The sequence below is a fragment of the Ochlerotatus camptorhynchus genome, unplaced genomic scaffold (genome assembly GCF_037179485.1).
Source record: "Ochlerotatus camptorhynchus isolate MF236.1 unplaced genomic scaffold, CSIRO-AGI_Acam_v1.1 ptg000012l, whole genome shotgun sequence".
NCBI classification, from domain to species: Eukaryota; Metazoa; Arthropoda; class Insecta; order Diptera; family Culicidae; genus Ochlerotatus; species Ochlerotatus camptorhynchus.
In genome coordinates this window covers 2,477,114-2,491,233 of record NW_027040504.1, presented here as the reverse complement: position 1 = coordinate 2,491,233, position 14,120 = coordinate 2,477,114, and the positions used below count along the sequence as shown (strand labels likewise).

The following is a 14,120-nucleotide window of genomic DNA, read 5'->3' as shown; positions in this document are numbered from 1 at the left end:
AAGTATTCGATTTTTTACAGTTGCCACTCTTGCATTTATCGCAAGGATCCGACTCTACTTGAAAGGTCTCGCTATTTATACCCTTCGGAGTGTTGAAACACCCTCCAAAGGCGCGCCCCTTTGTCAGTCAAAATTAGATTACTTAGCAACAAAATTAAGGAATGACACTGATAATAACCATGCATCAGAACCCTAGTCTAAACCACTTCAAACTAGGGAACAACGAATAGAAGATTAGGAATCACATAGATGAAGACTAGCTAACTCATTTTTTCCTTGTTTCAACATCATCCTCGGTGGACAAAGCTGAGTCTTGTCACTATCAACAAGGCATAGCAAGTAACAAGGACTAAGATGTGTTCCTTGGATTACTGAAAAATCCTGTTCCCCTAGTTTGAAGTAGTCAGGACTAGGAAGCGGTGGTAGATCTTACATCCCGTAACGTACCACGAAAAGGTGATCTATCCACCCCTACTCATAACCCCAGTTGAAAAGGCCAATGCTCTTGCATAGGTAGGGCCCAGGTGTGGGAGCTGCCTCCCTGGCGTCGGTAGCATTGGTGCTCAGCACGAAAAGCAAGATCGACGGAAAACAAATCGAGGAAAAAAAATCTAGCCTTATCTCATAAACCATATGTTCGAAGCATGTTCTTTACAGAACACATATGTGGAGGAATCTTCAGGTCAATATCTTGAAAAACATTTAATCTCGTGCGGTATGATAAACAGGCATTTTTTGTTATTTGCGATACCTTGCAAAAACCCTGGCTCTTTACTGTAGTTTGAAATTTACAAATAAAATTCTGATTATTCTATTTGATTCTACATTATACACCCTTCAAAATGGTGGGTCAAGAACACAAAGAATTTGTTTGATTGCGGAGTAATATCTATTGAAAAATATTATCATATCTAAAAATCTCAAAAATCCACGGTTGTAGCCCAAAGGGAAGCAAGCACTTTCGAACAAATCCCAAAAAGGCGTTTTCTTAGAATATCAAAATTAGCATTTCGGCAAAATTTGGTTGACCACAAATTTGTATACACTTGAGCTGGAATGACCCATATGCTATGCTAAACGTTATATGATGAGTCTGAATAGCTGAGTATTTCCCTTGTTTGGTTCGTATGTTCTGTGAGTCACATTCCAATGTAAGCTAGTAATTTTCTCATTAGAAAAAAAAGTACCTGCAAAACTGCAAGCACATTCATAACCACATAGAAAATACATCCTCAGCATCGGCAATGCTCTACCTCAACAACATAAAGAACCTGAATTCTGAAAGCCGCAAGCGCTGAAGCTTGTCTGCATGTAGCTACTCGAAGGAAGCTAACAAAACTCTACCTAGTAAACCGCTCTCCTAGTATAATGTTGCAATCGAGTACATATTATTATTGTTGTGATGTGTGTCTCTTTCTTACCTCAGAACCATGAGCCACACTCGGCTTCTGTTGCTTCTGCCTGCCGCTTCAGCTGCAGCAGCTGCGCGTCCTCCCCTAGCACGTACCTTCCAACCCAACTAACCAAGTCAAGCCAGCCGGTTCTGGTGCTAAGTTACACACGGGAGAAAAGATTCCTCCCTTCTTTGCCTGTCAGCCGGCAAGAGTGCGCGATTCGATTGTAGGCCTACTAACGAACCCAAAGGCAGCCAACAACAGAGGAATCCACCACAACTTGTTCTGCTACTACACGTTCATTAATTCCGAACCACCGCTTATGCTCCTCTTTGCATTAAGCAACAACACAACATCAAGAACAACAGTCGACGTGCGGTCGGTGCTGGTGACGATGAGACTTGGTTGATGCTTTTTTGCCTTTCCTCAGAGATCACTGGCTCGGAACGGACGAACTCGTCGAGCAACTCCAAAATAGCGCTTCTGCCCGAGATGTAGGCAGCTACGTAGAAGTATGGATGGATGCTACACACCTTCGTATGTATGTTGGGCACAGCGTTTATTCTTCTTTTCTGCTTTATCACACACTTAGGGGAATCTCCCTCTTCCCCCTTGCACTTGGAACAACAAGGTAAAACAGCTTCTTCTTTTGTATTTGGGCTGCTATTAGGAAACACTTCAACGTTTTTTCCACTTCTGCCTGCTCTTGATTTTCTAATTGTAATATCACCAGAATGGCTCTCAGGCGGTTGTTACACTCCTTTCCACTTTCCACCACAGAATTGAACAAAATCTCATAAATAGGCACCTATTTTCCGACCGAAACTCCCTGGCGAGGGTTTTACTTCTTTTTAAACCACCAACTAATCCTAATCGATCGAGACGGCAGACCTTCGTTGCTGGAAGTAGTTGCGAATATTTCGCCGAAAGCACTGAAAATTCGATTGACACCCACCGTTTATTATTTGCGGACAATATTCTATTCGCACCTTTGGAATGCACCTTTATCTATTCTTCGGATCAACAGAGAAATGACCTAACCACCAAACAAACGAGAAACTTGTAGGTATAGCACTCTTCTCGATACAGCACCTTGGTCTTGGTCGAAACAAAATAGCGAAATACACGGACGGTCGCAACGCTTCCAGCTTAAACTCGCAACTAATAAGTGACCCATCCACATTCAACGTCCACAGCCACTCCGGTCCCGGGGTTCAACAAGCAAACAAGCGGTTCGCGTTCAAGTCTCTTTCGCTCTCTTCGGTTCTCTCCCTGCTTGCTTCGCTGCGCAGCGCTGGCTGCGGTCCGATTCTCCCCTTTCGGTTTTCCAATACTTTTGCTGGTGGTGGTAGGCCGGGTTTGCCCGGAGAATTCATCCAAGGAGGGTGGCAAACTAGGGATGTTCGTTTATATCAGTTGGCATACAGTTCTGCATGTAATTTCGAAATAAAATAGTAGTTAAATTCAATTGATCAGATTTCGATTCACTTCTATATTTTACCGCGAAGGCATTAATTACACTGTGCAACAAGACTTTCTAGGACTGAGAAAATTCACTTTGACTTTCTCGTGGTCCCCTGAGTAAAAGTCTCGAACAAACTTATACCCTAATACGTCCTAATTTTTTGGTACCGCCCTCTTTATGAATTGTGGTATGTTGTCCCGATGTCGGTCGTATACTGCCTAACTAAAGCGTTTTACGACAATGCCTTGCAAGAGTTTTTGACGTAGGACTACGTCTGTGATTTCTTTATTGGGGTACACTTTATGAAAACCGAAAATGGAACATGTAACAACATTTTGAAAGACTTTGAACGTTAATAACTCAGCTGCCCCTGGACCAATTTCAATAATTTTATCAAAAATCGATGAGAAATATTTCTACGCATCTTTCAAATTAAAGAGTTAATCATTTTTCAAAATGTCACTATTGAAAATTGCACGAATGTGAAATTGTTTCTATGATAATTAAAATTATCACCGATTGACTGCGAAAAGCGATTTTCCTAACACAGATATCGAAGTTGAATTCCATCCGGTCTCACCAAACGATGTTTATTCAATCACCGCGTGGTGATTGGTGGTGTTCTCCAGTACACAACGAAAGGCTGTCTGCAAGCAGCAAGCTGCAGCCCACATGAGCATCCATAGAAGGAGGAAGAAGCCACACCGCTATTGATCGGAATCAGTAGCTTTTCGTGAGTCGCTGAGTCGCCATCTATGCCATGCACGTTATACTAAAAAGTATAAACAGAGAGAACCCCGCTCAAATTCATATTCCTACACAAAACACAAGCTCCTACTGCAGTTAAAAAATAAGATTTATTATATAACACCACGTAGTCCTGCGTCACCATTGCGTACAACCCCATACGGCTGTCCCTTATAGTGTTTTTGTAGAAAATGACTTAAGGAACATTTTTTTTTTGAACATTTGAAAACGATATCTCGTTGTCTTACCCCTCGTTTGGGTGAGTTTTAAATTGAGTACCCTCCTAAAAGTCTATAATTCATGTAAATTCACTGTGAAAAATCATAATATGTGCTGGTATGTTGAAATTTCCATAAAGTAATTATGTTAATATCCCAAAAGAATGAAAACACTCTAAATGCGATGATTTTAATCTTATTTTATTGTTATGTTATTTTATTCAATTTAAAAATATTATTGGTCTTGCCTAGTTATAAGAATAACTTAACTTTCTAGGACTGAGAAAATTTACCATATTTTACTCTCTTGTTATCCCCTTAGTAAAATCCTAGAACATACTTATATCCTAACACGTCCTAATTTTTTGGTAATGCCATCTTTATGAATTTTTGTATGTTGTCCCGATGATGGTCGTATACTGCTTATCTAGAGTATTTTATGACATTGTCGTCTGATAGTGTTTTGTAGGAAGTGACTAGAGAAACACTTTCCTAAAATATTTGAAAACGATATCTCGCTATCTTACCCCTCGTTCGGGTGATTTTTCCAATAGGAATACCCCCGTATAAATCTAAAATCCATGGAAATTTACAGTAAACAACTTTGGGATGTGATGAGATGTTAAGATTATAATTGTGCTGTTGTTGAAATGTATATTGTATATTGTAGAAAACTTCTGGGATAACATTTTTCATGAACATTTGGAAATGTTATCTTAACGTTTTATATCTCATTTTGATGATTTTCCAAATAAAATATTTCACTAGAGTTCTGGAACTAAAAGAAGGACTCTGTAATGATGAAACTTTATGATGTCACCACACCTTGCTCTGCTCATATCACTGCACATTGCATCAAATCCACACATGTAAAACGTCAAATAAGTTTTGTTTTTGTGTACCGGAGTATCGTGATCTGTTTTGCAATTCAAGCGAATAATATTAACATATTTTGCTGCGCTTGTAGCAAGTTTATAATAACGCCCAGCAGAAGATCAATTTCACCACGGTTTGTCGAAAGATACCAGCAGTATTTTGACATGCCTGTAATTTCGGGTGTACGTTGGGCTCCTAACGTTGTATGTACTTCGTAAGACAATAGCTTGAGATAATGGGCATGCGGGAGAGCTGTGCATTTATCATTTGGAGTTCCGATGATATGGAGCGACCTGGACATCCACAATGCAGTGAACTGTTATGTATGCGTAAATAAAGTGTTGGGCCACAACAAACGTTCGAGAGATAATGTCACCTATAAAGAAGTATCATCAGCTTAAATTCCAATGCCGAATTCGGAAGCTATTCCTGTTCCAAAGCACCTACAATACAAAAAAGAAACCTACGATAGTCTTAAACAGATTTTAGATGCAGTTAAGTACAACGAGTTAACGGCGCCGGTGGTGTAGTGGTAAGCATGATTACCTCTCACCCCAGCAGGCCTGGGTTCAATCCCAGTCGGCGCCGCCGGGATGTTCTGAGGCATAACATCTCTGATCACGCCTTCCTTCGGATGGGAAGTAAAGCCGTTGGTCCCCGGTTCATGAGTTGATGGGTCGATAGGTAGGGTCCAGGTGTGGGAGCTGCCTTCCTGGCACGTTGGTAGCATTGGTGCTCAGCACGGAAAACAAGATCGACGGAAAAAACAAATCAAAGGAAAAAAACAAGTACAACGATCATCAGTGACGTATTTGTGCAGACCTTAAGGTTGTTACGTTATTATGCGGTCTGCAAACTGGATATACGAAAAACATGTGTTACTTGCGCTTATGGGACACATGCTGTAAGCAGAACCTCATTCCTTTACATGCTATAAGCAGAACCTTATCAGCAGATTTACATGCAGTTCAAATGGAACGGTTGCCGAAGAAAAACTAGTTGCCGACAATACTCGCTCTCACTAGAGAAGATTGGAGCTTTGTAAAAGCGTTTCAAAACAGTTTTTGACAATTCTTTCGACTGAAATTGTTAGAGCAGCTGGCAGCAAAAGATTGTAAACAAACCAATACTGCATATGTGTGCGTTCCATATAGAAAAAGGCTATAGAAAGAAGGTCGCTGCTTAGGTTGCCGAGAATACGTAAATTCCCCTATTTAATTAATTTTATATTTTTGCCGTTTTTTAAGCTAAAATTTTAACGATGGTGACGACTAGGACTTGAGGGGAATTCTTTTATTTAACGGCTTTCTCAGTCTTAAAACACTCTATTATTTTTTTATTTAATTTTTAAATTTATCGTTGTTTTCAAGTGGTGATCGAAATTGCGGCCAAGTAGTTTTTTTCAATTAAATATCATTAAATGAAACCAAAATATGGAAAATCAGCCACAATAACGACTAAACTATTGACAATAACGACAAACAATATTTTTCCTTGAAAAGAAGACTGAGAAAGCCGTTAATCAAATCAAAATTTTAACTTTTGAACTATGATCGGAAAATTCAGGAAGAAAACTCCGGGGAATGTTTGAATTAGCTTCTGAACGTAGCTGAAAAAAAAACATCCAGAGAAAGACGAAAGAAGCTCTCCTGGATGAAGTTCAAGGAAAGTTATAAGAAAAGTTGGAAAATCATCCGGGAAACTTCCAAGACACGAATTGAGAAACTTGTTATGAAAATTTTAATAAACTATCGGGAAAAAATCGGATGTCACATCCAAAGGCAGCCAGAAAAGTTTCGGAAATCGGAAGTAAATTTCCAGAAGTAGCCATTTCCAGACAGAAGAAGCTCAAAAAAACCATCAAATAGAAGTCGAACAAAAAAATCTTTGGCTTATGGTCAAACTTCCAGAAGAAGACAAAAGAAATTTCTGGGAGAATCAATTGAACTTCCTGGAGAAGGCGAAACAAACTTCCTGGAGATGCTGGCAGAAACTTCCTAAGGTAGATTGGAAGAAACATCTGAAGAAAGTTAGAAGCCAGAGCACTTACGAAACAGTCGAAAGAAACAAGGACATAATTCCGGAACAAAGAGATTCCTGGGGGATGTGCTAATGATCCAGAAAATTTTCCTGATATTCATAAATCATCCCTGAAGACTCCGCAGTTTCCCTGAAGTTTTCGGATCATTCCTGAATATTCCATAATTCTTCGAAATTCCTTAAAAGTTCTTGTAATTTTTCTGAAATTAGGGGCTGTTTTGGAGTTCTCTGGTCATCCTTGAAGTACTCGGAACATCCCTGATTATAATAAGACTACCGGAATATCTCTAATCACCTTTGAAGTTCTTTGGACTTTCTTGAAGATTACGAAATCTCTTAAGTGCTCTCACAATTTTCTTGATTTTATTGTAACATAAGCATTGAAGTTCTCTGATCTTCCCGATTTTTTTTTTTAATTTTAAAATTTATCGACACTGCCATTAAAAAGCATAGAACTTCCCATAAACTGTTCTAACCAAATTTGCATGAGCCTCTCAGGATATTGCTGAAGTTTTCGGAAATTGCCTGAGTTTCTCGGAACTCCTTTATAATTTCAGCAATTTCATGGAAATGGCTTCACTAAAGTTCCTGAAAACCATTAAATTTCCCTGAAGTTCTTTGGACTTGTGAAGTTTCCAAAATATTTATGATGTTTCCTTAAGTTCATTGGAGTTCGCTGGACTTTTCAGAAATTTCCGGGTTTTTTTTGTAATTTTAACAGAAGTTAATGAAAATGTCTTTAATTTATCGAAACTTACGAATTTTCAGAACTTATTAAATGTTCCTGCTGCCTCGCCTGCAGCTAGTGTGGATCCGCAATAAAAATCTGATAGCATCCTCGAAGTTCCGGGAAAGTTGAAAAAACTGGCGGGAGATGATGAAAGAATCATTCGAGCGAAGTCTGAAGAAGCTTCCAAGGTAAGGTGGAAGAACATTCCAGGGAAAGTTGGATGAAATTTCAGGAAGTTTAAAAATGAATAAAAACTTCCGGAAGTTAAATAACGTTTAAAAAATATTTCTCGATTCCTTAGGAATTACCGGAAAGAGCCATCGACTATTTCTCGATTGATGGGTAGCCAAAAACGACAAGGAAATGCAAACATTAGTCGAAAGAGTATCAAGCATAAGACATCTTTAGATATGCTTGTTTAGAATTTTGAAGGCTAAAAAAATATGAGGTATTCAAAAAGATACAACTCTCTCACAAAAATTTTCTCTGAAATTCGAGCGCGGGCAGGCAATAATAATTTTAAAAAGAAAATCGGTATAAATCGGTATAAAATCCCAAAAATCGGTATTCTGAGGAACTTTATCTGTATATCGGTATCTAGTTTGGAAATCGGTATAAATACCGATAAATCGGTACATCTGGCAACGCTGTAGTGCATACTCATTCCCGCAGGGCTTCTACATTCGGCAGGGTTGCCGATTCTGCTGCTGCGGAGACAGTACTAATACAAAATATGTATTCTGGAAAAACTTGCTTGTACCATAGAGGTAACTCTAAGACCAGAAGGTCCCGAAGAAACGTGCTTAACTGTTTTGGCTCAGCTCTGCTACTCTCTTCGGTCCCTAAGCTAATCGATGCATCCCTCGAAACATAGGAAAATCCGAGGGAAAATCCACGATTCCCTCATTTTATCTGCCAAACGGTCATAGCGAATCAAAACAAACATAGTGTAGTACTAGAATTTCGACTTGAATGGGGTACGCTTATAGATGTACTTGGGACCGCTAGGCTAGTCCAGTGTGAGCCAATTTAAAATCGTTAGTTTCCACCGGTTGGTAGTAGTAGTAATTCTAGTAAGGATTGTTTTTTCCCCAATTTTAGCGCTGATTTTGGAAACGGATTGAGTGGTGCGATGCTTTCGTATTTGCTATGTTATTGAAAAAGTCATAGTTCCCCCTATTACTCATTCAATTTGAATTCGATGGTTGTCTTATACACAGTAACCGCAAAATACCCAATAATGACTACAAAGTAAGCATTTTAGAGGGAAACTGGGACTACCCATTGAATGAGTAAAGTTTTACCAATACCAGAAGGTCCCGAAGAAACGTGCTCAACTTTTTGGCTCAGCTCTGGTACTCTCTTCGGTCCCAAGCTAATCGATGCACCCCTCGAAACATAGGAAAATCCACGAAACCCTCATTTTATCTGTCAAACTTTCATAGTGAATCAAAACAAACATAGTGATTATGGAAAACGTGAAAACAACATCAAGTCAGTTTCTCCCATCAAGCAAAGTAATCGCATATCAGTCCCATCCATAAATTAAATCGTCCTGAGGTGAAGTTACAGTTCTGCTATTCAAGTTGCCACATTTTTTGCAGATGTAACATAACATGCAAGCTACAATGCAGCTGATTTTAACTTGAAAACATATAAATAAATTTAGTATGATTTTTCAAATATTTACATGGGAATCGCACTTCGTAAAAATTGAAGGTCTACATTATTAGGTTCAGCTTCCATGGTGATGAATTAACTGTAACAATTCAACATCCCTAGTCAAAACGCACAGCACACCTGTAGAGCCGCATGAACTATACGTTCATGTAGAACCTCTCTCATTTAACCGCGCTCTCAGTCACGAGCTCAGTCATTCATCACCCATTTAGGGGTTTTGATCTAATTTCCGTCCTACTAAGCACAACCCGCACTTTATCGCTATTTTTCGAACGGATTTGAACAAAAAATGGAATGCTTCAACTAAAGATGCCATCTAAATTTATTTACCGTTAGATTTGATAAAGAAGCACAATTTAATTCCAATTCTGGTAAAACGTATTGAATCGCCATTGGATTTTCTTCGTCATACGGAGGAAAAAAAAACAAATTTTCTTTTGTTGGGTGTAAATATTTATATGATGCGCTCTTATAGGCTTTGTTTTGTAGCTTTTTAACTGTAGTAGTGAAACAACAATGACATGTATTGTAATCATACAATAGAATGTATTCTCGCTTCACTTTTCAAATAGACCAATGTAACAAATGTAAACAAATCGAGTTAAGCGATACAAGCTATTGCTCTTCTATCATTGTATGTGATACAAAAACACCCATCCAAATTTACTTTCATTGATTTAAGAAAATCATTGATCAAAAATTGTCCAATGTACAGTTTGAAATGATGGTTACTTGATTGTTACTTCGGTCATTCGGACTGCCTAACATGATTGGTGCTCATTTTCCAAAGGCGGGGCCAATCTAAAGTTAGATACTATACTCTGAAATCTGTGAAAGGGAATCTAGTATCATGTAAACAAAACGTCCAATGTAACACTCATTGATTATGTCATTGAGAAAAATCGTCCAATGTAACATGTCCGATGTACAACTCGACTTGTCAAAACGTCCTATGTGGTTTTTTCTATGTTGTAGTATGAAATTCAAAGTAAAATTGTGATTTTATCGTTTCTTCTGAATTTTCAACGTTATTATACACTGACTACATTAAAAATAGTATTGCAAAATGTATTGTTTTTAAACAGTTAAAATAATAATCTGTCGAACTTCAACTTCGATTTTCTCAAAATGGTGGATATGTTACATTGGTCTATTTGAAAAGTGACGCGAGTATTGTATTTAAAATAAATCGTATTTTTCCCGAACAAACTTGAGCCATTTACCATTTACTTAATTGTTGTTCTATTGCAGTAAATTCATACTATATGGAACCGTATTGCAAATATATTGTAATAACAATATTTTAAATTTACTTTTATGATATACATACAATAAGATCGATTGTTAGCAATAGATTGTGTTGTTATTGTATTTTATGTTATGGTATTGATTTGTGCACGTAGAAACCATTCATATTACTGATGTTGAACGGAAATAGGTGATTACGACGAAGTAGTTCGCTACCCTATAAGCTTCCAGGTGCGCGAGAATCATTGCCGCACTGCAACCGAAGCACATGGGTGAACAACAAAACTACCGCAAACAAAACTGCCCGTAATAAGAGGGGCGACATACATATCTGTACCATTATTTACCTAGCTGCAGTCACGTTTCCATTTATTACTGGCACGTCAAACCCACGATGGAAAATGAAATGTATAGATCAGTGCACGAAGATTTGCCGCACTCTTCCCTCTCCCGTAAATTTTGACAGTTTTGGGTGGTTTGTTTTGGCTCCCATTCGTTGCCATCTCTTTTACTCACAGACAAAATGATAGGAAGCAAAAGTGAGGTTAGGGACCGTGCACTGATCTATTAGCCGTCTCGCGTCAAACCCAACTGACATTCATTATTTTTGTGTGTGAAATTCAAGAGAGCAGAAAAACATTCCCGGTTCGGGAAAAGAGAATGAACCACACCAAGCACGATCGTTCCAGTAGTTACAGATCTATCAAACACTCACACCAATCGCGATCGCGACTTGTACGCTTGAGTGAACATCATACAGCGAACAACTCGCCCAGAGAGGAATGAACTGTAAACATTGTTCATTTTCATCGCGATTTTTTTTCATTCTTTTTTGAAAAAGCGTTGTTTGGGTTACATTATCGCCTCTTTTTTATTGTTATCTCTTTCTTGAACGCGTTTTCTATCAAACTGTTTATCTATTGGTGCAAATAATGCAGTGAGACCGGTAATGTGCCGTATCGACAGTGTGCGCACAGAAACAAAGAAGAATAGAGGGGCCGAGGTGGAAAAAAAGGAAAACACAAAACATATTGGATTAAGCTTGAGCTTTTGGGCGATGTTCACCAGTTCATTAGTGCTGTTTTAGCAGTCGGTTTTTATAATTTGATTTGCATGATTGATAGTGAGCTTGATTTAGAAATTAGTGGCGTAGGTGTAGGTGTTATGAGAAACGTTTCAAATTAAGAGCAACTTGCCTTGCAAATATTGTGACTTGTAAAACTATCATCGCCAACACTGTGGAGTTGCCCTTATGTCATGTGCTTGTTTCACAAATCCTATTCAGTAACCGTTCAAGTTCTAACTAGTTCTGTATAGCTAAGCATGTCCGATTGATTTTGACTCACTAAATGACGGTTATGTTCAATATATTTTAAGAGTATGTTTACAAACATCGTGCACAGTTTGTGAACGATTTTAGAATCAAGCTATATTCCCCTCCGAATTGATAATCACTCAAATAAGTTTTGGGATGTTGACAGTCCCTAAATAAATGTTCCGTTATTTTTTTCCACTGCCCCAGAAAAGTATTTTAGAACAATCAAGTCAGTCCCTCGTGCATGTCCCTCGTTTGAATGATACAAATTTGTCTTCTTAAACTAAATGCAAAGCAAGGAGGCAAAGCGAAAATCATGCAGGCATGACATGAGACAGTGTGCACCATGGTGCACTGAACAACGCAAGAACCACACTCTGTTGAAAATTCTTAATTAGGCCTTTATTCCAGTGTATATTGTTCCATTAGTTTGTGTTTTTCACCTTACTATTTTCTTACTTAATTGCTTACATTTGCCTAGAAAATATAGGCTTAATTAAGCGTAGGTGAGGTGGCTCGGTTCTTCAATGTAGCATGTCTTTCGTCAATTTCCTTTCTTTTGCTTTAGCGTCAAATGCAACAACTAAATTTGCTTGCTAGAAATCAATCATTGCCCGCTTTTTGAAACTATATGTCTGTAAATTCGCGAATTAACCAGCATTCTCAAAATTTATGCAATTGACCACACGTGCGTGGAGCAGACAACCGGCGCAGCTCTAAAGATGGCGAGATTGTTTTCATGCCTCAATTAGTTCGAAACCCACCGTGAATGAGGGGATTTTCGATGAGGTAATGGTCATCGTAAGCTGCGCGGTCAGTGTCAGTCAGTTTTGCCAGTTTTTGGGAGAAATAGAGGTGCCCACTCGATGACGGTTGCTTTGCAACACCCCAATAAATTCTGACGTTTTATGAAACCAATCGAAATTTTCCCGGCTCCTCGGTCGTCTCTTTTCGATTGATTCGCGTGTTGCCGATGCAGTGCTAAATTGGGCCGCGTCGTTTTGGGATGATCGAATGCTACATGTCCATTGGGGTTGTGTCCCACAAAAGTGACAACATTGAAACTCAATTAACATTAATAAATAATCGCTGACTTCAATTAGCGAATCCATTTTTTATGAATTTATCTGTACTGCTCAATTTCATATCACGCCTCCTGGGCTTCAGTAGCAGTTCTCGATGGCAGTGCAGTAAACCACAAATGTTATTGTTATCACTTGAGTGGTGATTTGTGCGCATCAATCAACACTTATCACCACTGCAATGAAGTGCGATTGATGCGAGTGTTTTTGTTTTGCACCATTTACGATAGCATGAGCAAAAATTTGTGAATGAAGTGTAGTTCGACCGGCGCGCCACCGGATCAAAATCAGTCACGCCGCCACACAGAGGAGTAGGGAAAAACGCCCGATGCGTTTTTTCATAGCGTTTCCGCTAGATTCATAAATATGAGAAGCCATAGTGCTAGTTTAGTACTTAAACTAAAATTTCGGTACAAAAAATCATGGGGTGCATTTGTTCCCTGTTCTACACTGAGGCAAATAGACTTAAGAATTTCAAACGTAAGAACGTAAGAATTTCATAAGAACCACTTATGACTTTTAGCCACAAGAAATCGGTATGAATTTAATTGAAAAATAATATCGACAACAAAATAATAAAACTGAGCAGACTGGAACCGAACATTTGACGTTGAGATTACGAGTTCTGTGTCTGGACCACTCGTCTGTCAACGCTTGGGAAAATGGGATGACTAATGGCGTAGAAGAGCTACCTCATGTAAAACGAAAATTTTTCATAAGTCGTGCTTATGAAATTCATATGTGTCGTTCATAATTCGAGCCTTTTGAAATTCTTAAGTCTATTCGCCTCAGTGTACCTCAAAATCATTCATAAGTCGCGCTTATGAATTTCATATATGTTGTTCATAAGTCGAGCCTTATGAAATTCATAGGTCTATTTGTCTCAGTGTAACACACTTCACATTTTTCGGTTTCCACAACCAACACTTGTGACCCGCTGGTTGGGTGTAGCGATAGCGAGTGTGGCAGTTCTAACGAAACTAGCTTCATACAATGTACAAATCCATTTCGTTGCAGAAAACGAGCGATTTCGTTGTATAAACGAACTTTTATTTTCAGTGTATGACTTGATCAAGTGCGATACCTGTTTGTATTCAATTTACCACTGTATGAAGGGCCAAAAGCAGAGAGACTTACGCGTATCCCACGGGAGCAAGAAGAATCTCCTTCCAATGATAAAAATGTTCCAATCCTATACAGAACAAGCCATCATACAAGGGGATGTCCCAAAGAGTGGGGAGAAGAACCCACCTTCAATTCACGAAATGTGAATAGCACGGAGTTGGCAATTCCACTCTCTCCATCCAAATCGCTTCAATCAAGCA

At 38.7% G+C, this 14,120-nt stretch overlaps 1 protein-coding gene across 1 annotated transcript in view; it reads right to left on the bottom strand.

The window, feature by feature from the left end:
* The window catches only part of LOC135700605 (uncharacterized), a 474,339-nt gene extending 471,796 nt beyond the window's left edge, over window positions 1–2,543 (bottom strand). Inside the window, exon 1 of the mRNA XM_065221151.1 lies at window positions 1,422–2,543. The gene's annotated coding sequence lies outside the window, so the exon portion shown is untranslated. The remainder of the gene's footprint in view (window positions 1–1,421) is intronic.
* Between the last annotated feature and the right edge of the window lie 11,577 nt (window positions 2,544–14,120).